This window comes from Staurois parvus, unplaced genomic scaffold (assembly GCF_062004578.1).
Source record: "Staurois parvus isolate SC_StPar_1 unplaced genomic scaffold, SC_StPar_1.0 ptg000287l, whole genome shotgun sequence".
Lineage (NCBI taxonomy): Eukaryota > Metazoa > Chordata > Amphibia > Anura > Ranidae > Staurois > Staurois parvus.
The window spans coordinates 25,348,417-25,375,961 of NW_028318083.1; the positions used below are offsets into that span (position 1 = coordinate 25,348,417).

The following is a 27,545-nucleotide window of genomic DNA, read 5'->3' on the forward strand; positions in this document are numbered from 1 at the left end:
CTTAAATCATAGACTAGGAATACCACCATCTGATATGCAATGATATCTACATCTTTGTTCCTAGAGATATATATATACTTGTTCCAGGTCAGTGACTGAAAAGATGACAGCCCCAGAATCTGCTCCTTAAAAAACAAATCCAGGGCATATTTCTTTGCAGACAGGTTCCATTTTAGTGACGACTAACCATTATACAATGGTGGGGCAATGGGACAAGACAGGCTTCCCCACTGTACTGTGTTTAGCAAATCTAACTTTGCAAAGCCATGACAAACTTGGCTTTTAAAGTTAGTGAGTACACCAGCCCATACTTGTCATATCTGCTAAGTGGTAAAGCAGCCATTTTTTACTTATGGAAACTGTTCTTTTAACAATTACAGTTCATTATTGAAAATAATGTTCTGGTCAAATTAGGAGTTAACAGTCTGGACTCAAGATATCCTATTGTTAGGTTCACATAACTGGGTGCAAGTTTAGAGGGTTAGCCGGCATATTTTATATGTGATCAGCTGTGATTGGACACAGATGATCACATGGTGAAGAGCCAACATGATTGGCTCTTTAGAAAACAAACAGAGGGCGCACCAGCCTAGTGTATTTCCGTAAAAAAACATTGATTGAGGTAATAAAAATAGGTATCGTACTCACAAATGACATAAACGTCAAAGGCACATCTTAAAGGACAGCACTGTCCAATCCACACTACGTGGCCATCCGCAATGGAAACCCTGGACTTCCAACAGGCTTACACGTTTTGAGGACTTGTCTCTTCCTCAGAGGTTGTGCCTTTGACATCTATGTAATTTGTGAGTATGATACATATTTTTATTACCTCAATAAATGTTTTTTACGGTAATGTACTAGGCCGGTTCGCCCTCTGATTGTTTTTTTTACATCCAGTGCATTTGGACTACCCCAGTCCGTTGAGGGCAGCAAGGAGTGCACATTCCAGGACACCCGAGATGTAGCCACAGCCCATGCCGAGTCCATTCCCAAGCGCAGGAGTATTTGGGTTTGCTGTTTATCATTGGCTCTTTACCCTGACCGATGATTCACTGTGTCCGAGTGGCACAGCCCCCACCAACTGAGCGGCAAGAATGGGAGGACGTCATAGGACGTCCTCCCAGGATGAGAGCGGTCCCACCCAGCCTATTTTTCAATGACAGCCAGTTAATCACTACTGGTTTTTTTATTTTTTGCTATATAAATGAATAAAAAATACAGAAAATTCTGAAAAAAACATATTTTTCTTAGTTTGTTAAAAAAAAATTTTGCAAACAAATAATCTTTCCTCATAAATTTAGGCCAAAATGTAGTCTGCTACATTCCTTTGGTAAAAATGACCCAAATCAGTGTATATTATTTAGTTTGTGTGAAAGTTATAGAGTCTACAAACTATATACAGTATATTTGAAAACTGATCAACCCTGATGTACTGACAGCCTATCTCATTTCTTGAGGCCCAAAAATGCCAGAACAGTACAAATACCCCCAAAAGTAGACAGTCCAAGGTATTTAGTAAGAGGCATGGTGAGTTTTTTGAAGTTGTAATTTTTTTGTCACATTAAGTAAATAAAATGTGTTTTTTCACATTTTTATTTTACATACTGTCACCAGTGTGGTACAGTTTCATCATATATGGTGTTGCGATGATCAGGGATGCTGATTGGTGACAGTATGTAGGAAAAACTTTTATTTTTTCATAAAATTTTTTAAAACTCTTTTTCTTACATTTTTTTAAAATTATTTTTTACATCATGTCATTAGAGTAGTGACATTGTACTACTCTGGGGGAGTGATCAGGGATTTTTTTTATTTTAAACTATTATTCTTATAACAGTGATGATCACTGTTATAAGCAATCGTTTTAACTGTCAAAAAAGTACTGTGGAAGGTGACAAGTGGTTAATAAAGATACCTCCAGATGAGTGCAGGAAAGTCCTGGAATGCCGCTTTTTGCCAGCAGATACTGTGTTGTGGCAAAGGAACTCAGAGTCAGCCTATCTACTCTATGTCTAAAGCCCCATACACACAATGAGAATATCGGATGAATGATCGTCCATTTTATTTTTTTAAAATAATGTATTGCACTGTATTTGTATTGTATTTTTGGACGTAAAGTGTACTGAAAGAACGAAAATCACACCATCTGTTATCGAACGAGAAAAATGTTTGTGCTTGTCGATTTGAATAATTTCGGACAAAGACTATGTACTAACGTTCAAATTATCATACAATCGCTTTGAAAGCGGTATTTTTTGTACGATTTTCTGACCGTGTGTACTAGGCTTAAAGTGTTACTAAACCCAGGACCCTGCATTCACTATATCTGGTCTCCCACAGTGCACAGAACATGGAATGCAATTATGTTAGTAAATATAAACCGCTAAATATCTTTTCTCATCAGCAGTTAGAGCAGTCTTGTGACTTCTGTGTCCAGCTGAGCACATGCTAAAGCTTGTGGAAGGAGCTTTCATTTTGCTCTAAGAGGATGTAGGATCCCTGACCTCTGCCTGGATAGTGCTGATTGGCCCTGTGCTGATCACATGCACTCTCCCAAGAAAAAAATAAAAAAAAACCTCTCTAGCAATACACACCAAACTGAGCATGTGCAGAGTGACTTAACACAATATGTCTTATCAGGAGATAAGAGGGGGACACCGGAAGAAGGGGAGGATCAGAGAAATCAGGATCAGAAGTTTTACACAATGTAGAGGATTAACCCTTTAGGTTCCACAGTGAGTATAACAAACATGCTTTAGGCTCCGTTCACACCAATGTGTTTTTAGTGCTTTTTGCAGAAACGCACTACAGTCCATTTAACATGGTTTCCTATGGAACATGTTCACATCTATGCTTTTTTGAGCTGCTGCATTTTTGGAAAGGGTCAGGGACTTTTTTAAAAGCAAAAAGCAGAGTTTTTGCTGCAATAGAGTTCAATGGGGAATCTGCTGAAGTACACGGCAGTGAGTTTTTGCCGCAATTTTGCAGTGATTTGTGTTTTGCATTTCTATTCTGACTAGCAAAAAAAAAAAATTACACTTTATATAAAAAAGAAAGTGGAGTAAAACGTGGCAAAATCGCGTGTAGAAAAACACAAAATGAACTGTGAAAAGCACTGCAAAACTAACAAAAAGCAAACTGCATAGGTGTGAACTGAGCCTTACTGCATATACAGACTGCCAAGTGGCTGTCAGATACCTAACCTGGTTCTAGCTTATGCTGGTTATCAAGCCCTGAGCTAAAACTAGCTATAAAATCCCAGACCAGAAGGGACAGGGTTAACTAGAATAACAAGAGCTGTGTATAAACTCTATTGCAATAAACAGATTTACTTACTAACATACAGCAAGATGACCACTACACATGCACACAGTATCACAGACTTAGCTATCTGGTATAGTGCATGTAAAATAACAACAAGGGGACAGAGACTAAACCGTTAACCAAAAGAACACTTGCCTAATAATCCCTGAATTCTGGTCTGGATTCAGCAACAGCTCTCCCATGGACAGGACATGTGTCTCAGCTTTTCTCTCTTCACTTCCTCCTTCTGGGGTTTTCAACCCAACAACCCAGAGAGTCGTAGTGCTTATACATAATTAAATCATGATAAGCAGCGGCTATTTACAAATACAGTAGAGAGCTGCAGATCCCTACACTGCCATTAAAGAATACCCTAACAAATGTACAGAAAAACCAGCAACTGGTGAGACTATAAACATTTTGGTCAGGACTATGTGATGTACAACATAGCCTATACAATAGAGTGCAGAAGTCATGGAGATGGAGACTGAAAAACGCAAGTGAGAGAGGAGGGAGAAAGATATAGAGAGGGTGAAAGTGGGGAGGCTCCGAACCCAGATAGAGTGTATTGATCAGATGTACACTCAGGGATGAGCGTGAAGATCCATGAAACTATCTGCCTGTCAATGATTTGAACAGACTGGCTGCATGCAGCTGCATGGACAGCCTGTGCTTCCCAGATGGGTGAACACTGATCAGTATGCCTATGTGAATGAGGCCTAAAGAAGTTCTTGATGTTAAGTAGCTGAATACTGTTTTGATACAAAATACATTATTTCAGATATCCTTTAGTACACTCAACTGCACAGCTGATCTGCAGAGACCTCACACTGGGATAAAAACAGCATTGCACAAATTGTGAATATTAGGCTCAGGCAGTGAGGCAAGCTCTGTAACATGGCAGACTATAAAATAACCCAGTATTAACCAAAAGTATCATCCAGTATTAACATTAGGTTCAGAGAGTTCTCAATATCAGGTAACAAATGAATGTGTTGATACACCTATCTCTTATGTTCTTTAGTACACTCAGCTGCACAGATGGTTGTCTGTCTGACATCTCACACTATGTCTATATTTTGCCCTTTTTTCTTGACCACTGTTGGTGGTACGTTATGTTTATCCATTACTACATTTAACAAACCGCAGGTCACTGCTGATAGAGTACTTTAATTAGCTGTTCTTTGCTCCAGACTATGGGGTAAAGGATTATACTGTATCTGGATCTATATCTATGAATCATATACATACTTGTGTTCAGGGGCGGACTGACAACTCATGGGGCCCCCGGGCAATAGGGGATCATGGGGCCCCTGTGTCCTTGCACGCACTCAAAGCACACCCAAAATAGCCTATAAAAGGTGCCTGGGGCGTTTAATGGGGCCCCCTACTGACCCCGGGCCCTCGGGCAGTGCCCGAGTGCTCAAATGGTCAGTCAGTCCCTGCATGTGTTTCGGGCTAGTTCACACCACATGCATTCCAGTGCTTTTTTTCTGCATCCAAAAGGCATAAAAAGTAGGTTACATGGTTTTTAATGCCATAGTTCAAACCAGTGCTTGCAGTTCCAGTGCTTTCCGGCTCCAGAAAAAAAACAACATTCTGCATTTTTCCTGCACAGAACTGTACTGGAACGCAGTACAGTGTATCAAAAACACACCTATATGAATCAAAAATGCACCAGACCCCAGTACAGTGAAAAAACCCCCCAGGAAACAGGAAGAAAAAAACATCTGGAACGCATCCGGAAATACACAGAAAATAAGTTAAAAACACGCATGCAAAAAGGCATCCGGAACGGATCTGGAGTGCGCTTTTGTGAAATAGCCCTTAAAGTGAAAGTGTCCCCTTTAGTGCAGTGACTCTTAGGCTCCATGCACACTGGGCGTTTTAACAATGCTAGCAAGGTTAGCTGTGTAAAGTCATTTTAAAAATGTGAGTTTTTCAGCATTTTTGCATTAGCGTTTAGCGACGTTTTGTCACATTGTTTCACATTTGCGGTTTTTTAGTGGGTTTTTGTTGTTCAAAAAAAGGCCAAAAACTCCGGTTTGGCGGTTTTTACCGCGTTTTTCAGCGTTACAGCTAAAAAACTCTTCTAGAAACCCACTAGTTCTGGGTTTTTTTTCAAACCAAAAAATGCCCCTGCCAAAAAATGTGTGCATGGACACATAGGATAACATGCTTGGGAGTTTACTGGCAGTAGAAAAAAATGCCAAAAGCCAAAAAATAGCAGCTGTAAAAACGTCCAGTGTACATGAGGACTTATATCAAAGCCCCCCTTCTGCTCCCAGCACCCCCTCTTATTCATATACACATCTGTCCCTCCTGTATGAGATATTGCTGACTAGATTACAAAACCACTTGTAAAACTCTTCCTAACAGGACCTGAACTTATTCGTATGGAAATCTCTGGAGCACAAATTTGTGATCCAGACTCACTCTTCAGAGGACTGAATGGCAATATTACAGAGAAGCTATAATGATAAAAGAAAATAGGGGTGCAAAAATTGCTGACTTGGTTTTGAAGGTGCAGGGTCTACTTTGTATGGCTGGTCATACTTTGTCCGATTCAAGTGAGTCAGCTACAATTTGAGCCATGGACAGCCCTGCCATTTGTTTTAGAAATCGAAGGACAGCTGGAGATTCATTCATCCACACTGTTTAGCCTGGGAGAGTCTGTGGATTGGCTGAACAAGAGAAATCTTTCTGTGTATGGCAATTTAAATCATTGACTAGGAATAAGCACTTGCAAATATAGGAGCTTCACCATCTGATATTCAATGATATGTACATCTTTGTTCCAAGATATATATATATATATATATATATATATATATATATATATATATATATACACATACATACATATACACACACACTTTTCCATGTCAGTGACTAAAAAGATCACAGCCCCAGAACCTTCTCCTTCAAAAACAAATTAGCCAGGGCATATTCCTTTCCAGACAGGTTTCATTTTGGTGACTGAGAACCATTACACATGGTGGGTCAATGGGACAAGACAGGTTTAACCACTGTATGTACTACAGTGTTTAGCAAATCAAACTTTGCAAAGTCTTGACAAATTTGGCTATTAAAGTTAGGGAATATGCTAGCCCATACTTGCCATATCTGCTAAGTGGTAAAGCAGCCATTTTTTACTTATAAAAACTATTCTTTTAACAATTACAGTTCATTATTGAACTCCAAACTAAGCACATTTTTATTTTTTTCCTATGCAGGTGACAGAGCCAGTAAAATCCCAAATGCAAGTGAACTGTGACTAAGAGACACAAAATTATTACATTAAATAAAAAATGATTGCAGTAATGAGACAGCAGTTTCCAGTTATTAAAAGTCTAAAAAAGCATTGGCGTTAACAGTTTATGGAAATTTCCTATACCTTTTTTTAGCATGTATACAGTAAGGAAGTACTGAAGAAAGAATATAGTTAGTAAGAATGATGATTTCCACATTTTGGTAACTCATAGTAACCAATCTGATTTGGGTTTCTGCACTGTACAACATAATGGCTTTTTCAACTGCCTAAGTAAAAAAGTTTGCAAAGCACTAAAGATGAAATATTGACATGTACCACCCGTGTTGGACTGAAACCAGCCCTAACCTGCAGATTTGTTTTTAAGAACCTTTTCATTTACAAATGTTCATCTCATGCTGATAACAATCCACTGTGCCCACAGACTGTTCACTGATTTGTTTTCAGCTGCTTCATATAGTACTGTTGGCGTCAATTCAATCTTTTTCCCCCTTAATGTGAAATTAACACTGTATGGCGCGAGCTGCATTAAGCTATGTTTTTTTTCTTTTTTATCTGTGTAATATGGTGATCAAACACAAAACAAGATGGTAAATAAAGTACTAGGTCACCCATTTTAAAAATGATTGATTTTCACCATTTTTGTCAATATAAAAGACAACGTACTCCTTTACAGTGCTTTGAAATGTTTACCTTAGGTTCACTCATTTTAAACTGCATTCAAAGCAACAGCTGGGCAGGGTTAGCAACCCTGTCAGGTTATTATTGCTATCTGTGTCATCTCTCTATTTGTCTTAGTGTCTATTGTGAGGATGTCCCTTGTGAAGTTTTTTTGCTTGTTTCTTGTTGTGTCTATGGAATGGGAAGTAAAAGGAAAATCTCCCAATGGGACACACACACACACACACACACACTTTAAACACCCTGTTTTATGTGTACATATAGGTACCACCAATTGTACCTGTTCTCTAAAAAATCCTTTAGGAACTAAAAATATTTGGATGTCATTTATACAGTATAAAATTTATTATTTGCTGATTCTATAAACTAGTATTATGTATTTATTTTATCAGACAGATTTCTCCACTGGGGAGCCAGTCAACCCAAAAGTGGTTTAAGTTATAGGTTGACTTCAGCAGACTCGGTTATTCACTGTCATTTAGGATCTCCAGCTGAAAGATGTATGCATCAATGTTTCTAGCTCTATCTACAAAATTATTCCTAATAAGACTCCTACTGCTCCTGCTTCATTTTACATTAAGATAAATTCTAAAAACTCAGCAAGCAGAGTGAGACTTCTTTCAAACAGTCATGGCAAGTAAGCATCTTTGACACTCTCAGCCCCGAAATCTCTCAGAGATAAAATATATCTGCGTGTATTCAGTCTGATAGTATCAAGAATACCAAAATCAATACTGGCCCGGGCATTTAGTGATAAAATATTCCTCACATGATAGAACACTGATCAGTTGTATATAAAGAAAAAGTAGTATGGTAAAAAGGAAACTCAGAGGGATAAGTCACTACTTCCAGGAACAATCAACTGTTCTTAGAGCAAACGAGGAAAAAAATAGTTTTTTCTCAACTTTCAAAGTAGAAATCACAGCTATATATTCTAATGTAATAGAGTACAATGTCAGAAAATATTTACAAGCAAAGAACCCAGGATTAAAGCATATTGGATTGGCTCACAAACCTTTTGCTGCAAATCAGCCCTTTCCAGGATTCCGGTAACTGCTTCTTCTGTCTTCCCTTTGCACCTGCCCAAAGTTTAGCATCTTTACATTGCCCCTGTAGTTCTCTCAACTGAAAATTTATCTCAGGGTTTGACTATAAGTGTTCGTGAAGCTGGAGGCTGGTATGCAAAAAAGGTGGAACATAAAAATCCAGATGCTCCTCCCCTCCAAAATGTTTTCAAACAGCGTGGGAAGATCTGTATATCATATCCTCATTTATTTATTACAGGTACTTATAGAGCGCTGTCAATCCTTTAAGTGGTTCTAAGGGCAGAAGGTTTTTTACCTTAATGCATTCTATCCATTAAGATAAAAACCTTCTGGGTGCACCTCCCCCCTCAGACCCCCCTTATACCTATCTGAGCCTCATCTTGATCCAGTAAAGTGCACGAGAGCGGCAGCTCTCTGAGGTCTCTCTCTCCTCATTGGTTCGCATAGCAGTGGGAGCCATTGGCTCCTGCTGCTGTAAATCACAGTCAGTGAACCAATGAGGAGAGAGTGGGAGATTGGGCTGAGCAGTGCTCTATGTGTAAATGGACAATGTCCATTCACAGGAGCAGTGGCTCGGGAGCAAGCCTGCTAAAGTGCCCCCATAGCAAGAGGCTTGCTATTGGGAGCACTCGGCAGGGGGGAAGAGACAGGACCATCGGCAGGGGACCCAAAAAGAATCTTTTTAAAGGAAAATCCATAACACACTGCACTTCTATGCTAATAAAATTATCTATCAATTTCAATGTACATCTGCAAATTCCAACCCCCCCTCAAAAAAAAAAAAAATTTGCACTTGTTTGAGAAAGACTTTCTACTTTTACCAGGAATCTGCACAGAGCTGAAAGCCAAATTAGAAGCAGGTTTAATTTTTTGGTAAAATACTTTTTTTTACAGGGCTCTCTATGGCAATACTGATCTATACCATCTTCTTTTCTTATTGCAACACTAAGCTGTCTTAGGCTAGGTTCCCACTAGTGTGGTCCCTGCAGACTGCGTTTGTGCAGTTCATTTGAATGGGCTGCTGTGTCCCTGCGTTTCATGCAATAAATAGGTGTATGCATCTTTTTCAAAAATGTATCCGCAAGGCTCCCACTCTTGCGATGGCTGAGATGCATGGGGTTTTATTCAGAATGAGTGGTGGACCCGTGTGTCTCGCAAAAGCAGCGCAATACGTCTGCGGGTGGTTGTGGATACAGAAACAGGTGTGATTCCTGCATCCGCAACCAGCCTGCAGCCTGTGGGCTAGTGTGAACCAAGGCTCAAAAAGGAAATTTCTTAAAAAAGTATATTGAGAAGCTAAAATTACTGCAGCTGCTAACTTTTAATAAAGAGACACTGTAGAGTTTATTTACTAAAATAAAAAAGTGCAAAATCTGGGGCAGCTCTGCATAGAAACCAATCAACTTCCAGGTTTCAATGCCAAAGTTTAATTGAACAAGCTGACTTTAAAAGCTGATTGGCTACAATGCACAGCTGCACCAAATTCTGAGTGCTCCAGTTTTAGTAAAGCTACTCCAGTGACTTCCCATTGTTTTACAGCCGTCTCCCTGCTGCACATGTGCAGGCCATGCCATGCATTTAGAATGCCCCTGCAGTCTCCTGAGACATGGAATGTGTCCCAGGAGGTTGCAGATGGGATGGGGGTGGGAAGAGGGAAGAAGGAGGAGGGTGAGCAGAACTTCACATATTAGGTGAAACTCTGCTTTGAACTTCACCTTTTGAATAAAATGGAAAATGCAGTCAAGGGGGCTGAGTAGGTTAGCTGGTTGCTAAGACACAGAACACATTGAGCACTCATCCCCAGTATCACAGCAGTGATTTCCCCCTGTAGCAGCAGTAGCTGAGCTCAGTGTAGCTGTGATGGAGAAGGAAAAGTGCACTGACTTTTAAATGAGGGGATCACTTGCTCCTGTGATGCTTGAGGGGGGTGCTCAAATGGCCTACAGGTATGGCATTTACAATAAGTCATACTTTTCAAAATTGTACTGTGTATTTTAACTCAATTTATTTAACTTGTGAACATGTGAACTTAACCTTTACATGCTGGTAATGAAAGCAGACCCTCTGATTTAGTAGATAGTTTGGGAAAAGAAAAACACTGATTTGTTTAGAATTACATTCAGCAATACAGTTTGCTAAAATCCTTGTAATCTATACAGTCCACCTTGGAGGGAACTGCATATTTACTTCTTCTTTTGCTCAACAAAATTGGAATTTCATTTTAACATTTTTAAAGCAATATTTTGCAACATAAATTCCCTGCTAACAGAGGCATAGGTCCTATTTGCTTGTATCCCCAAGTTACTACTTCTATTGAATAACAAATCCAAAGTTCAGGCCTAACTTTATTGAAACGTATATTTTATATAATAGTTGTCCGGCAAGCATATTACAAACAAGACAAATGTAAACAAACAGCTTTCTAAATAATAATGCAAATGTATAAGGCTGAACATGTAAACGTCTGCCTAGACCTTGGTAGTTACATCTGTTAGTACAATCTGATTTGTCTTTTCTTAAACTGGAACAAGCAGACAATATTTGATTACCATTGTTTAACACAGAACAAAAGCCCAACTCTGGACATGATTATTGTAAACCAACCATTGTTGGCCGAGTTGGATGATTACTGTAAAGCAACACTTCCAGGGTGAACGGAAGGTCCACTTTTTTGCAAGCCCCCTTCCACCACAACACAAATGGATTTAAAAAGCCATTTCTAAACGAATAGATTGCCCAGTTAAAAATTACTTTAAATTAAAATTAATTTCAGCAGGCATCATGGTGCCATACTGGAGTGGCAGGAGCTTGGAATTCTGTGAGAATTAATCAAGTTCATTGCAGGAGTGCATTCTCAAGGAGTTTTCAGTACTTATCTATCCCAGGAGACAGTGATGAGGGATCATGACATCACATGTGCCCCCCAGAAGCATCAGGCCGAGGTAGGTAATTTTTTTTCTGAGTGATCGGTTTATTAACAAATAGCTTTTTAAACGCCTTGTGTATTCAAAAGAGAGGGGGCTTGCATAAAAGTAGACCTTCTGTTTGGCATAGAAAATTCTCTTTAATGGGTTTACAGCAGCCAAACATTCTTATTCCTCAAAAGCTAATCACCATCATACAAGCATACTTCTATGTTCTCCAGATCAGTTTGTTTGCATGTCAGGGTTATCATAGATCTCGCAGTACTTACTGTCCACACTGAATATAAGTGCCGTAGGCAGGACTACCGATGAGATATGGTGGAGCCAGGGAGCAGAGACAAGGCTCTCTACGTCTGGGCACCGGCTGAGTAATCCCAGTCTCCAGCTATTAAAAAAACTTCCCAAGGCCCCATCAGTTCAGCAGAGGCTGGAGGCAGAAAGGGGAATATTTAATGATTTTAAGCTGCCAGCAGGGTAATCCTCCATGGCCGCAGTTCCCGACAATTAAAGTTCCCGCCTCCGGTACTTTAATTCAATTGTAGAGAACCGCAGATAAATCTGCCAGCACTGAAAATTAGATAGGCCACTCCCTGACCCCACCCCAGGTCTGAACTGATGGGGCCCAGGTAGTTTTTTCTTTTTAATTGGTGGAAATGGTAGGTTTACTCTGCCGGTGACCAGAAGTAGAGTGCCCTCTCTGTCCCAGGCCCCCTACTGAATTGATAAGGTCCAGGCTCTATACAGAAGGGAGCCCCCCCCTTCTCCACCTGCAGCACTTACATTCACAGCAGCCAGGAAGTACTGCATGACTGATTAAATGGGGCATGGGGATGTTTAATTTTTACTTTGCTGGAGACCGTGGGATTATTAAATAGTCGCCATTCTGCTAGGGTTATTGTATGAGGCAAGAAAGATAATATTTTGTAGCAACCCTTGTCATTTATGGCCAATGACAGAATACAAAATGCAGTCCTGAATCCTGAACTCTATGCGTTACATACTCTTGAAACATGCACTCTGTATGTTATCCACTCTTGATTCCGAAACTATGTACATAACACACTACTGACCCCTAAACTATGCATTCCCCACTCCTGACACCTGAACAGACCATTCCCCACTCCTGACTCCTTCACTCTATACATTACCCACTCCTGCCCCCTGCACTGTACATACTCTTGACCCATGTACTCTGTACATTAACCACTCATGCAGCGAGTGGTACGAACATTTAAGGCAGTATGCTCCCAAGGATGAATGTCCAAAACACAGACTGCTTGTGGTCTTATCATTCGTCCCTGGGCTCAAATTGCCCTCATCAAAATGATTAGTGGGCCCAGACATTCAGACAGTAGTATGCAAATATTGGCAGGTTCTGTAAGGGTTTATTACCACTTTAGTTACCAAAAGTTTCCTGATCTGCAAACTAGTGGTAATTCCTTAAGAATCTGTCACTGCAATAGCAGCAGGTTCTTAAAGTGGTGGTAAGAATTACCTGAACTTGTCACATGTTTCAGTACTGTTACCAAAACTGGTGCAAATGCTTGGCTGAATCAGGTACAGAAAGTTTTAACTACTTCAATCCTGGGCACTTTCATCCCCTTTCTGCCCAGGCCAATTTTCAGCTTTCGGTGATGTCGCAATTTGAATAACAATTGTGTGGTCATGCAATACTGTACCCATATTATCGTTTTTTTCCACACAAAAATAGTTTTTTTTGGTGGGGGGGGGGCATTCAATGCCCACTGGGCTTTTTATTTTTTGCTAAATAAACAAAAAAGACGATACATTTTCTTTTAAATGTGTTTTGCTTTGTTTCTGTTATAACATTTTGCAAATAAATAATTTTTCTTCATAAATTTAGGTCAAAATGTATTCAGGCATGCTTCTTTGGTGAAAATAACCCAAATCAGTGTTTATTATTTAGTCTGTAGGAAATTTATAGGGTCCACAAACTATGGAATATATATATATATATATATATATATATATATATATGAAATTCGATGAATGAAAGCCATCCATTGTGAACACTTGTCATGTGATCTGCTGTGATTGGTCACAGCGATCACATGGTACCGGTAGCAGCTGGCACACTGATCAATCATCCACTGTGTCCAGCGGACACAGCAGATGAGAGATCGTACCTCAGCACGGCCTGTGGGGTGCCCCCCAGACGTCCACCTGAAATGGTGAATGCCCTGCCCGGACGCCATCTGCCCATAGGCTGGGCGGGAACTGGTTAAAGTAAACTACCATATTTTTCGCTCCATAAAACTCACTTTTTATCTCCAGAAAATGAGGGAAAATGTCTGTGCATTTTATGGAGCGAATATGGAGTGGCTGGCCTGATATTCCCACAGCCGCTGTGTTAGAATACCAGGCCGGCCACTCGGCTCTACTGTGCTGAAGAACCCGCTCTTCCATCCTTCCTGTTCCTTGGTCCAGCGGTGTCCTGCTTCCATCGGTCATCTTCTCTCCCTGCAGCCGGCATCTTCAGTGTGGGCACCCAGCTGTGACAGCTTGCGGCTTCACAGCCGGGTGCCCACTGTGCATGCGCGAGAAGCGCTGCGCTTTGTGATTGGCCCCGTAGTCTTGTGGGACCTGTCACGTATCCCACAAGACTACGGAGAGGGAGGGGAGAAGGACAACTCCACGGACGTGGGAGCGGGTGCCTGTCAAATTCAGGTACCCGCCCCCCCCCCCTCCCCAAAGGTCTGCACTCTCTGGTCATCTCCTGTACTATGTCCACAGTCTCTGGCCATCTCCTGTACTATGTCCGCAGTCTCTGGTCATCTCCTGTACTGTGTCCGCAGTCTCTGGTCATCTCCTGTACTGTGTCCGCAGTCTCTGGTCATCTCCTGTACTATGTCCGCAGTCTCTGGTCATCTCCTGTACTATGTCCGCAGTCTCTGGTCATCTCCTGTACTGTGTCCGCAGTCTCTGGTCATCTCCTGTACTATGTCCGCAGTCTCTGGTCATCTCCTGTACTGTGTCCGCAGTCTCTGGTCATCTCCTGTACTATGTCCGCAGTCTCTGGTCATCTCCTGTACTGTCCGCAGTCTCTGGTCATCTCCTGTACTGTGTCCGCAGTCTCTGGTCATCTCCTGTACTGTGTCCGCAGTCTCTGGTCATCTCCTGTACTATGTCCGCAGTCTCTGGTCATCTCCTGTACTGTGTCCGCAGTCTCTGGTCATCTCCTGTACTATGTCCGCAGTCTCTGGTCATCTCCTGTACTATGTCCGCAGTCTCTGGTCATCTCATGTACTACGTCCGCAGTCTCTGGTAATCCCCTGTACTGTGTCCGCAGTCTCTGGTCATCTCCTGTACTGTGTTTGCAGTCTCTGGTCATCTCCTGTACTGTGTTTGCAGTCTCTGGTCATCTCCTGTACTGTGTCCGCAGTCTCTGGTCATCTCCTGTACTATGTCCGCAGTCTCTGGTCATCTCCTGTACTATGTCCGCAGTCTCTGGTCATCTCATGTACTATGTCCACAGTCTCTGGTCATCTCCTGTACTATGTCCACAGTCTCTGGTCATCTCCTGTAGTATATCTGCAGTCTCTGGTCATTTCCTGTACTATGTCTGCAATCCATTGGTTCAGAATTTTTTTTCTTGTTTTCCTCCTCTAAAATTTAGGTGCATCTAATGGTCAGGTGTGTCTTATGGAACGGAAAATACGGTACTGTCAGAAAATTTTAATTTTTTAAATGTATTATGACATTGTATCTTTACAGAGGTTCTCTAAAAGAATCGGGTAAAAAAAAGGAAACATCTGTTAAAAAAAAGATAAAATAGTTAGATCATGGCTTGATCTAGGTTAGTGTTAGCATTAATGACAGCAGGGACCAGCTGAATTTCATTCGATGTGTGGCAGTCCCTGCTCAACAAGCTGGAATACTTTAGTTGATGAGTGGCTGCAGCTGCTGATAAGTGCATTCTGATAGTAGGTGTACTGCTGTCAGACTACAATGTTCCAGCAGGCAGAATTCCTTCATTCACCCGTGTATGGATAGAGGAATCCATTCATATTCTTTTTTGATCAGCACTCTAGTTGAAAAAGACAAAAAACACAGCCAGTTTATGGCTAGCTTTGGTGTCAGAGTGTTTTATGCAGGATAAAAAAAATAAAAAACAAAATTATAAATTCACACCAGGATGGATAAAAATCAATGATTTTTTAAAATTTTTTTTAAAAAAATCAGATTTCTTTTATTTAAATCGGATTTTTTTATTTAGATCGGATTTTTTTAAAATAAAATGCTTTTTGAGGAAAATGTATTACCATCCAAAGGTTATTCCATCATGAAATAAAGATTAGTTTTTTAATTATGTAGAATAAGGCTGTATATGTTTAATTTTTTTTGGTAAATAAATTCCATTAATCCATTCACAATGTCATGCTCTTCCAGAGGTTTTTGTAAGATTATTGGGCAGTTTCTCTGCCTACAAGATATTATCACAGATACTTGGTTTACTTTTGCAGTTCCCAAAACTGAATTTGACTCAGCGGAGATCACATGCCTCTTCTTCACAGCAAAAATGTTATAACATGAACAGAGTTAAGAAAAAGACCTTAATCCTAACTTCTACAAACCTATGAATACAGAATCAACCCCTTCACTGCTAAGTTTCAAGAAGTTCAGTGAATAGAATAGAAACAATATTTTACTGATTGTTTGGAGTGGAATAGATCTGCACAAGAAGAAAGTAAAACTAAGTGTGAGGAGGAAGGGGCTGACAGTCTAAGTTTCTTAAAATATATATATTTTGTTTAGCCAAATTAGTTAACAAACATGGATGTTTGTTTAAGCAAATAACATATGCTGGAATGTTATTGTTTCAGTTGATTAAATCTATTTAAATTGTTATTAAGGTAATGATTATTTTTCTCCTTCCTAAGTACAACAGAAAAGTTGTCCATATATGAATGATTAACCTATTAAACTGGGGATAAAAAAACTAATATGAAAAGTTGTTGTTCTAAAAATCTTCATCTACTTGCATATTAAAGTTATACCAGCAAGAATTAGTCTTTATGTAGAAAACTAGGATTTAAATCAAGCCTTACTGACTAGTGATTTAAATCGTGATTTAAATCAGTTTGATTTAAATCAAATCCACCCTGATTCACACTATTGCTTCTGAGCCCCATTACAGGTACAAACCATAAATAATGCATGCATATGTGATATCCTCACGCACTTCAGGTGCAGGATAATTTATTTTGGGTTGATTTTGGTTGGGGTCATGGTAATGACAAGAAACACACAGTTACATTTTAAAACATTATTTTTTTACCATTTTGGCAAGTTTTCCTTTAATAATTAAAAAAAATAAAAATCAGGGGATATCCATTACAATTTAATACCACATGAAATCCAGATTTGTCCTGAATAAACAAGGTATAATGCACCTGGAAATAGTTGCAAAGATATGTACAGCTATACGAACGCATTCTAAACTGGGTTCAGGCATTAAGGTTTGTTTTACCTTCGTCATTAGGAAATCAAATAATATACTGCACACAATGAAAGGTCCAATTTGCCTCCTGTCACATGGATACCTTGTCTAATCAACATTCTTTAGACAACAGCTAACCACTAAATCCCTAACAACAAGCAAAATCTGAATATTTCTCACTGGACGCAATATTTCCTTCAAAGCTTGTAGAGAAACAAGAAAGGTCGTTTTTTCCTGTTCTGTCAAAATTGCTGAATACATAGAACCACATTTAAAATCTTTATCTTATAGGAAATTACACTTGCTCAGCAAAATTAAGTATCACTGAACAGCTTATTTTATTTAGGTCTCCTCTGTTGGTCCATTCTAATAAGTCAGTAATGATTTGCCTAATGAACGAAGAAAAATTTAGTACTGCATGTCAATCTGCATGTCAAGTAATAGAAGAGTAGAAACAGAGCTATGTTACCATCATAAAATGTATTCTTGCACCTAATAAGTGTTGCAAATTATAAAACATAAAAGGCTAATCATTTGGATGCTGAGAAACTCTGTTTTATGGTTCACCGTTGCCCTGGTTTAGTATGGGTTCTAATTGTTAAGCAGTAAATACAGTTTTCACCAACCATTTTAGGTGAGGAATCAATTACTGTCCATAAGGCCCCATTCACACTTGGTTGCTGTGAAAACACAGGCAGAATTGTGTGTTTCTGCCTGCTTTTTCTGATATGCAGCTAAACACATGATGTGCCTGTGATGCCATTATTTCTTAATGGCACCCCAAACGAGGTGTGATTTTGCCACATTGCCCATGTAACTATTGTGGCAAACAGGTACTGAAAAAACGTGAGATGTTTCACACCCAACGTCTTTGGTGAATTTGTATTACAAAGAGCTGCCAATTCAAATAATTAGGCTGCCTTGTGTGCAACATGTGGAAAAGTGTGAAAAATGTGCGAAACCAATGGGGAAGCCCATTCCAACTACACAAAGTGTAAATAGGGCCTTAAAAACAATTTATTTACCCCAGTCAAAAACAATTTATTCAACATGAGCTGGAGTACTCAAATCACATCAGGTTGTTCCCACTCCAGCTCCTTCTTTCAGTAAATATCATGGATATTTACCCCTCCTCCAATCACAGAGCACCTTCAGTTCCCTAAAAAGTAGACTGTAGGAACTAGAGTACGAGACACCCACTCTGATCTGAATACTTTGAGATCTGTAACTTTCAGCTCTGGACTGCACTGTATGGGGATAGTGAATGAAAGTCAGAGTAGTACATACCACTGGAGTGTGGGACACACTTCATTAGTGTGGATATAATTTTACAGCACACATCAGCTAGCTGGCATTCAGCTTTAAAACACATGGAGCTGGAAGATTTACCTGTAGAGAATGTTTGCTGAATGACAGCTTCTCTACAAATATCCCTGCAAGTGTCTTGTAGTTTAAACATAAAGCAGCGCATAGAAATATGTCATTTTTGTATTGACCTGGATAAAAATCCCTTTGTGGCATTTATCATCAGCCTATTCAGTAAGTGCAAGGTATACTAACCTACAGCACCAATCAAAATTCACTTTACTAGTTTAAATCACAAGATGGAAGCTGATTGGTTGCTATGGGTTTTGCACTTTGTACAGAAGCAGAGTGTTTTACTGATTAATAGACCTCATGCTAGGATGCTCAGATAACTACCTGCACTTCATCAAATACGAACAGCCATAAATATCAGCTTGTTACTTAACTACAATATGAAAAACCACGTCACCACTTACTCACCGCTTTGAATAAATGTTGGTGAAACAAAAACAGAGATACAGCTACAAACTGGGCTGCAGAGATACAGGTACAAATAGCCTGCAGAGGTACAGCAACAGGTGAAGCCACAGAGATACAGGTACAAGCAGCACTGCAGAGGTACAGCTATAGGTAGAGCTGTAAAGATACAGGTACAAGCGGGGCTGCAGAGGTACAGCTACAAACAGGGCTGCAGAGGTACAGGTACACGTGGAGCTGCAGAAATACAGATATAAGAGGGGCTGCAGAGATACAGGTACAAGCAGCACTGCAGAGGTACAGCTATAGGTAGAGCTGTAAAGATACAGGTACACGTGGGGCTGCAGAGATACAGATACAAGAGGGGCTGCAGAGATACAGATATAAGAGGAGCTGCAGAGATACAGATACAAGAGGAGCTGCAGAGATACAGATACAAGAGGGGCTGCAGAGATACAGGTACAAGAGGGGCTGCAGAGATACAGATACAAGAGGAGCTGCAGAGATACAGATACAAGAGGGGCTGCAGAGATACAGGTACAAGAGGGGCTGCAGAGATACAGGTACAAGAGGGGCTGCAGAGATACAGATACAAGAGGGGCTGCAGAGATACAGATACAAGAGGAGCTGCAGAGATACAGATACAAGAGGGGCTGCAGAGATACAGATACAAGAGGGGCTGCAGAGATACAGGTACAAGAGGGGCTGCAGAGATACAGGTACAAGAGGGGCTGCAGAGATACAGATACAAGAGGGGCTGCAGAGATACAGATACAAGAGGAGCTGCAGAGATACAGATACAAGAGGGGCTGCAGAGATACAGATACAAGAGGGGCTGCAGAGATACAGATACAAGAGGGGCTGCAGAGATACAGGTACAAGAGGGGCTGCAGAGATACAGATACAAGAGGGGCTGCAGAGATACAGATATAAGAGGAGCTGCAGAGATACAGATACAAGAGGAGCTGCAGAGATACAGGTACAAGAGGGGCTGCAGAGATACAGATACAAGAGGAGCTGCAGAGATACAGCTATAGGTAGAGCTGCAGAGATACAGGTACAAGCGGGGCTGCAGAGGTACAGCTACAAACAGGGCTGCAGAGGTACAGGTACACGCGGAGCTGCAGAGGTACAGGTACACATGGGGCTGCAGAGATACAGGTACAAGTGGAGCTGCAGAGATACAGATACAAGAGGGGCTGCAGAGATACAGATACAAGAGGAGCTGCAGAGATACAGATACAAGAGGAGCTGCAGAGACACAGCTACGGGTGAGGCTGCAGAGACACAGCTACGGGTGAGGCTGCAGAGACACAGCTACGGGTGAGGCTGCAGAGATACAGCTACGGGTGAGGCTGCAGAGACACAGCTACGGGTGAGGCTGCAGAGACACAGCTACGGGTGAGGCTGCAGAGACACAGCTACGGGTGAGGCTGCAGAGACACAGCTACGGGTGAGGCTGCAGAGACACAGCTACGGGTGAGGCTGCAGAGACACAGCTACGGGTGAGGCTGCAGAGACACAGCTACGGGTGAGGCTGCAGAGATACAGCTACGGGTGAAGCTGCAGAGACACAGCTACGGGTGAAGCTGCAGAGACACAGCTACGGGTGAGGCTGCAGAGACATAGCTACGGGTGAGGCTGCAGAGATACAGCTATGGGTGAGGCTGCAGAGATACAGCTACAAGCAGGACACCAGAGATATGGGTACAGGCAAGTCTGTGGAGACATATCTACATGTGGAGCCACAGATATGGCTACAGGTGAGGCTGCAGAGATACAGCTACAGGTGGAGCCACAGAGATACATCTACAAGCAGGACCCCAGAGATACATCTACAAGCAGGACCCCAGAGATACAGCTACAAGCAGGACCCCAGAGATACAGCTACAAGCAGGACCCCAGAGATACAGCTACAAGCAGGACCCCAGAGATACAGCTACAAGCAGGACCCCAGAGATACATCTACAAGCAAGACCCCAGAGATACAGCTACAAGCAGGACCCCAGAGATACAGCTACAAGCAGGACCCCAGAGATACAGGTACAAGCAGGACCCCAGAGATACAGCTACAAGCAGGACCCCAGAGATACATCTACAAGCAAGACCCCAGAGATACAGCTACAAGCAGGACCCCAGAGATACAGCTACAAGCAGGACCCCAGAGATACAGCTACAAGCAGGACCCCAGAGATACAGGTACAAGCAGGACCCCAGAGATACAGGTACAAGCAGGACCCCAGAGATACAGCTACAAGCAGGACCCCAGAGATACAGCTACAAGCAGGACCCCAGAGATACAGGTACAGGAAGGTTTGCTGAGATATACAAGTGGTTCTCCATCTTACAGGTTCCCTGTATGTGGGAAGAGCTGCGCCTGCATGATAACCTGACCGCTGGCCACAGACGATACAAAATATAATTCAAAGACTGTGACAAGCACTGTATACAAGGATCATGACTGTGTGAACACTGTTTTTATTTATAATGAATGTATTACTTTCAAAGCACTTTCTTCATGTCCTTCTTTTTCAGCGGTTGGGAGGTCCCTGTTCTGTTGCTGTTTCCCTTCGCAGCAGTTTTATGCCCGATTTTGAAGATCCAGTTGTGATTGTATTTGGCTTCACACTTCGATTACCACGGACAATGCACTAGGGGCACTCAGTGTTTTGTTTGTTTTGTCAGTAATAAAATGAATAACTAATAATTGCAGAGGTCATCATCACAACTCTTCCATTATATGATGGTCCTGGCAATTTACAATAACTTTCTGCTACAAATTACATTCTGCTGAGGACTCATGTACACTGGATGCTTTGGCCATCTCTCCTAGACGCAGTTCCTCCTGGCAGTATTGGCAGAAAAACACTTGAGGTTTGCAAATGCACATAATGCCTTTAGGTGCGTTAATTCTTGGGAGTTAATTCATTTAATTGGCCAAAATAATATTTTTTTCTTTTTTTTCTGGCCATTGAAATGAATTAATGCTCAAGAGCTACACACATCAGGCATTATTGCGTGTTTAGATGTGTTTACATGCATCAAGCGTTTTTTCTGCCAAAACACCACTGTTCCTGGATGCGCTGACAGTGCTTTTGTTTCCTGCTTCTAAACTCCTTTAAATGCCTAAGTGTGCATAGACACATAGGCTAACATGCAGGGGTGTTTAGAGGCAGAAAAAAAAAGATGCCCCTAGGAGCAGAGGTAAAAACATCCAGTATGCATGAGGCCTAATACCATTGTATTAAGTAACAAAATACCACAATGCAGAATGCTTCTATCACAGACTGTTACAGTTTGTTCTCACCAGTGCTTGGGTAGCACAAGAACAAGGTACTGTGCCTTCTGTCCTATGACTTCAGTTCCTTCGTATGCTCAGCTAACTACATGCACTTCATCAATCACGAAGAGCTAAAAAACAGCTTATCACTCAATTATGATCTGGGAAAACACTGGAAAAAAGACATGTTGCTTTTTGTGCGTTTTTTTCCAACACTAACTAGCTGCAATGTGCTGAAGTGCATAGTAATAACATAAAGTAAACAAAAAGTATACCAGCACATGCGTGTTAGCCTGTACTGTCTTCATGAGGAGTCCAGTGGTAAAAGCACGGGTACAGGAGGAGAGTGAAGTCTACATCAGAGCAGTGCTCTGGCTGCTGATGAACAATCTCAGGACACAAATGGTCAATATGAGTCAGACAAGCACACATCAGTCCTGGCGATTATTCTACTATTCCTGATGAACCACACCTAGTCATACAGCATGTGTAGTCCTACCTGCTCCCTGATAATCTGCTGGGATGAAAGGGATGCTCTGTGTGGGCTTGTCCTGACCTGTACAAGTCATTCGATTTGCCAAAACTCTCCCCAGCCTCTCCACAACTATACCCAACTTCAACCCAGCCAGACCGAACCTCTACCCATTCAAATGGTGCCTCTACCCAGCCAGACCACACTTCTACCCAGCCAAACCTAACTTCTACCCAGTTAGACCGCATCTCTACCAGCCAGACCACACTTCTACCAAGCAAGACAGCACTTCTACCAACTAAGACCGCACTTCTACCCAGCCAGACCACATCTCTACTAGCCAGACCATACGCCTACCAAGCCAGAGCACACCTTTACCCAGCCAGGCTGCATCTTTTCCAGCAAGACCATACCTCTACCTAGCCAGATCACATTTCTACCAGCCAGATCATACTTCTACCCAGCCAGACCATACGTCTACCAGCCAGATCACTCTTCTACCCAGCCAGATCATATTCTACCAGCCAGATCATACTTCTACCAGCCAGGTCACACTTCTACCCAGCCACACCATACTTCTACCCAGCCAGATCATACTTCTACCCAGCCAGATCATACTTCTACCTAGCCAGACCATACGTCTACCAGCCAGATCACTCTTCTACCCAGCCAGATCATATTCTACCAGCCAGATCATATTCTACCAGCCAGATCATATTCTACCCAGCCAGATCATATTCTACCAGCCAGATCATATTCTACCAGCCAGATCATATTCTACCAGCCAGATCATATTCTACCAGCCAGATCACACTTCTACCCAGCCAGATCACACTTCTACCCAGCCAGATCACACTTCTACCCAGCCAGATCACACTTCTACCCAGCCAGATCACACTTCTACCCAGCCAGATCACACTTCTACCCAGCCAGATCACACTTCTACCCAGCCAGATCATACTTCTACCAGCCAGATCATACTTCTACCCAGCCAGATCATACTTCTACCCAACCAGATCATACATCTACCCAACCAGATCATACTTCTAGCAGTCAGATCACACTCCTACCCAACCAGATCACACTTCTACCCAACCAGATCACACTTCTACCCAACCAGATCACACTTCTACCAGCCAGATCATACTTCTACCCAATCAGATCATACTTCTACCAAGCCAGATCATGCTTGTACCCAACCAATTCATACTTCTACCCAACCAGATCATGCTTCTACCCAACCAGATCATGCTTCTACCCAACCAATTCATACTTCTACCAAGCCAGATCATACTTCTACCCAACCAGATCATGCTTCTACCTCTACCAGCCATATCATACTTCTACCAGCCAGACTGCATCAATACTAGGGAGACCATACTTGTACTCAGCCAGACCACACCTCTAACCAGCCAAGCAGCACTTCTACCCAGCCTAACCACGTCTCTACCAGCCAGATCATACGTCTACCCAGGCAAACCATATTTCTACCAGCCAGATCATACTTCTATCCAGCCAGATCAAACTTCTACCCAGCCAGATTGCACTTCTATGCAGCCAGACCACACTTCAACCCAGCAGGCCCATTCTTCTACTCAGCCAGACCGCATCAATACTGAGCAGACCATACTTGTACTCAGCCTGACTCTGCACCTCAATCCAGCCAAGCGGCACCTCTACATAGCCAAACCATCTCTACCCAGCCAGACCATACCACTACCCAGCCAAACCGCATCTCTACCAGCCAGACCATAACTCTACCCAACCAGACCGCATCTCTACCAGCCAGACCATACCTCTACCCAGCCAAGCCACACTTCTACCCAACCAGACAGCATCTCTACCCAACCAGACAGCATCTCTACCCAACCAGACCCCGCTTCTACCCAAACAGACCGCACCTCTACCCAGCCAGCCCACACTTCTGCCCAGCCAAGCCCACACCTCTACCCAGCCAGACCGCACTTCTACCCAGCCAAGTCACACCTCTACCCATCCAGACCGCACTTCTACCCAGCCAGACCGCACCTCAACCCAGCCAGACCGCATTTCTACCCAGCCAAGCCACACCTCTACCCAGCCAGACCGCACTTCTACCCAGCCAAGCCCGCACCTCTACCCAGCCAGACTGCACCTCTACCCATCCAGACCGCACTTCTACCCAGCCAGACCGCACCTCTACCCAGCCAGACCGCACTTCTACCCAGCCAAGCCACACCTCTACCCATCCAGACCGCACTTCTACCCAGCCAGACCGCACCTCTACCCAGCCAGACCGCACTTCTACCCAGCCAAGCCACACCTCTACCCAGCCAGACCGCACTTCTACCCAGCCAAGCCACACCTCCACCCATCCAGACCGCACTTCTACCCAGCCAGACCGCACCTCTACCCAGCCAGACCGCACTTCTCCCCAGCCAAGCCACACCTCTACCCAGCCAGACCGCACACTTCTACCCAGCTAAGCCACACCTCTACCCAGCCAGACCGCACACTTCTACCCAGCCAAGCCATACCTCTACCCAGCCAGACCGCACACTTCTACCCAGCCAGACCGCACTTCTACCCAGCCAGACCGCACTTCTACCCAGCCAAGCCACACCTCTACCCAGCCAGACCGCACTTCTACCCAGCCAAGCCACACCTCTACCCAGCCAGACCGCACTTCTACCCATCCAAGCCACACCTCTACCCAGCCAGACCGCACTTCTACCCAGCCAAGCCACACCTCTACCCAGCCAGACCGCACACTTCTACCCAGCCAGACCGCACTTCTACCCAGCCAAGCCACACCTCTACCCAGCCAGATTGCACACTTCTACCCAGCAAGACCGCACTTCTACCCAACCAGACCGCACTTCTACCCAGCCAAGCCACACCTCTACCCAGCCAGACCGCACACTTCTACCCAGCTGAACTGCACTTCTACCAGCCAGATCGCACACTTCTACCCAGCCAAGCCACACCTCTACCCAGCCAGACCGCACACTTCTACCCAGCCAAGCCACACCTCTACCCAGCCAGACCGCACACTTCTACCCAGCCAAGCCACACCGCACACTTCTACCCAGCCGAACTGCACTTCTACCCAGCCAGACCGCACACTTCTACCCAGCCAAGACCGCACTTCTACCCAGCCAGACAGCACCTTTACCCACAGGGGACATTCACACTGTTGTGTTGCCATCCAGGTTCAGAGGTCCCCCAACGCACTCAGAGAACACGTGTGTTAATGTGAACTGTGGTACACTGTGTTTTAAATAGGACATGTGGATGTTCTGGGGGGGCTGGATGCCCATTATGTTCTGCCTGTACGTAACCCATGGTAATGTGCAAAAACATCTGGGTGCCAAAGTGTGAATGAGCCCCAAATACAGTGCTTAGCTCCATGGCTGTGCTCCGAGCTGTCCATGAATACACACAACACACACATGCCTTGTGATAGGTGTCCCAACACCTGCCGTGTCCTGTCCCCCAAGCTGACCATGAATACACACAACACACACACGACTTGTGATAGGTGTCCCAACACCTGCCGTGTCCTGTCCCCCAAGCTGACCACGAATACACACAACACACACACGACTTGTGATAGGTGTCCCAACACCTGCCATGTCCTGTCCCCCAAGCTGACCATGAATACACACAACACACACACGACTTGTGATAGGTGTCCCAACACCTGCCCTGTCCTGTCCCCCAAGCTGTCCATGAATACACACAACACACACATGACTTGTGATAGGTGTCCCAACACCTGCCGTGTCCTGTCCCCCAAGCTGACCATGAATACACACAACACACACGACTTGTGATAGGTGTCCCAACACCTGCCCTGTCCTGTCCCCCAAGCTGACCATGAATACACACAACACACACGACTTGTGATAGGTGTCCCAACACCTGCCCTGTCCTGTCCCCCAAGCTGACCATGAATACACACAACACACACATGACTTGTGATAGGTGTCCCAACACCTGCCCTGTCCTGTCCCCCAAGCTGACCATGAATACACACAACACACATGACTTGTGATAGGTGTCCCAACACCTGCCCTGTCCTGTCCCCCAAGCTGACCATGAATACACACAACACACACGACTTGTGATAGGTGTCCCAACACCTGCCCTGTCCTGTCCCCCAAGCTGACCATGAATACACACAACACACATGACTTGTGATAGGTGTCCCAACACCTGCCCTGTCCTGTCCCCCAAGCTGACCATGAATACACACAACACACATGACTTGTGATAGGTGTCCCAACACCTGCCCTGTCCTGGCCCCGCTGCTACTAAAGTGGAGGCAAACAGGTACTCACTGTGGGGAGGTCCGGTGAAGAGCTCTCTCCCCGTCCTCTTCTCCTCCTCCGTGCACCGCGCACACCCCTCCAGCAGTCCAGAGCAGAGAGGAATCCCGGCGCTCTACAGCCCGCACTGTGCCCGACACTCTCCTTGCCTCAGAAAGCAACACAGGCACCGGCTCCCTCCCGCCCTCCGCCCCGCCCCTGACAAGGCATGTGTGGCGGGGACAGCGCGCTGTGAAGAGGGCACTTCTCTCACACCTTCCGAGGTGACAGCACGCTGCTAGTCACCAACTTCTCCACACATGACTCCTCCACAGCGGAGTACCACCTGAGCTCTTGTCCCCGGGGGCAGCAGGGGCTGGGTGGGACACAGCAAGCTGGACTCCACAACTTCTTCTCTGTGCTTGTGTTGTTCCAGCCAGCTAACCTTTCCTGGAGAGGTCGGCAATGACAGAGCCCCCCCATTCACTGACTCTGGGTTAACCCTTTCCTGTCTGGGTTATTTTCACGTTAACCACTTGCCCTCTTGAAGATTTAATCCCCTTTCATGACCAGGCTAGTTTTTTGGCGATACAGCGCTGCGTTACTTTGACAATTGCGCGGTCATGCAACGCTGCACCCAAATGAAATTTCCGTCTTTTTTTTTCCCCCACAAATTTCTTTTGGTGGTATTTGATCGCCTGTGTGGTTTTTATTTTTGGTGTTATAAATAAAAAAGGCTGACAATATTTTTACTTTTCTGCTATTAACCTCCCTGGCGGTCTGATTATGTTGATCTTTTTGAATGTCAAAGCAGTACGTTGTTTTGCATGGAAATTTGTTGTTTATTTTGTAGGATTGTAATTCTTAGTAACGAACTGAAATCTGTCCAAACAAGTCTAGTGAACATTCCAGGTATGATGAAGTTTGAAACACAAAATCAGAAATTATAATATAATAAATAATTATAAAAAATAATAATACTACATTTAATTCAATGAAGTAATCAAACCAAAAACACTGAAATTTGAAATAG

General features: G+C 43.3%; 1 protein-coding gene across 2 annotated transcripts in view; it reads right to left on the reverse strand.

Moving 5' to 3' along the window:
* The window catches only part of KCNG2 (potassium voltage-gated channel modifier subfamily G member 2), a 186,717-nt gene extending 159,922 nt beyond the window's left edge, over positions 1-26,795 (reverse strand). The window contains exon 1 of one of the 2 annotated variants that reach the window (XM_089682337.1): positions 26,546-26,795. The gene's annotated coding sequence lies outside the window, so the exon portion shown is untranslated. Of the gene's footprint in view, positions 1-8,273; positions 8,392-26,545 lie in introns of those variants that run through there. The other variant, XM_089682338.1, reaches the window with a different exon arrangement.
* Positions 26,796-27,545: the final 750 nt, after the last annotated feature.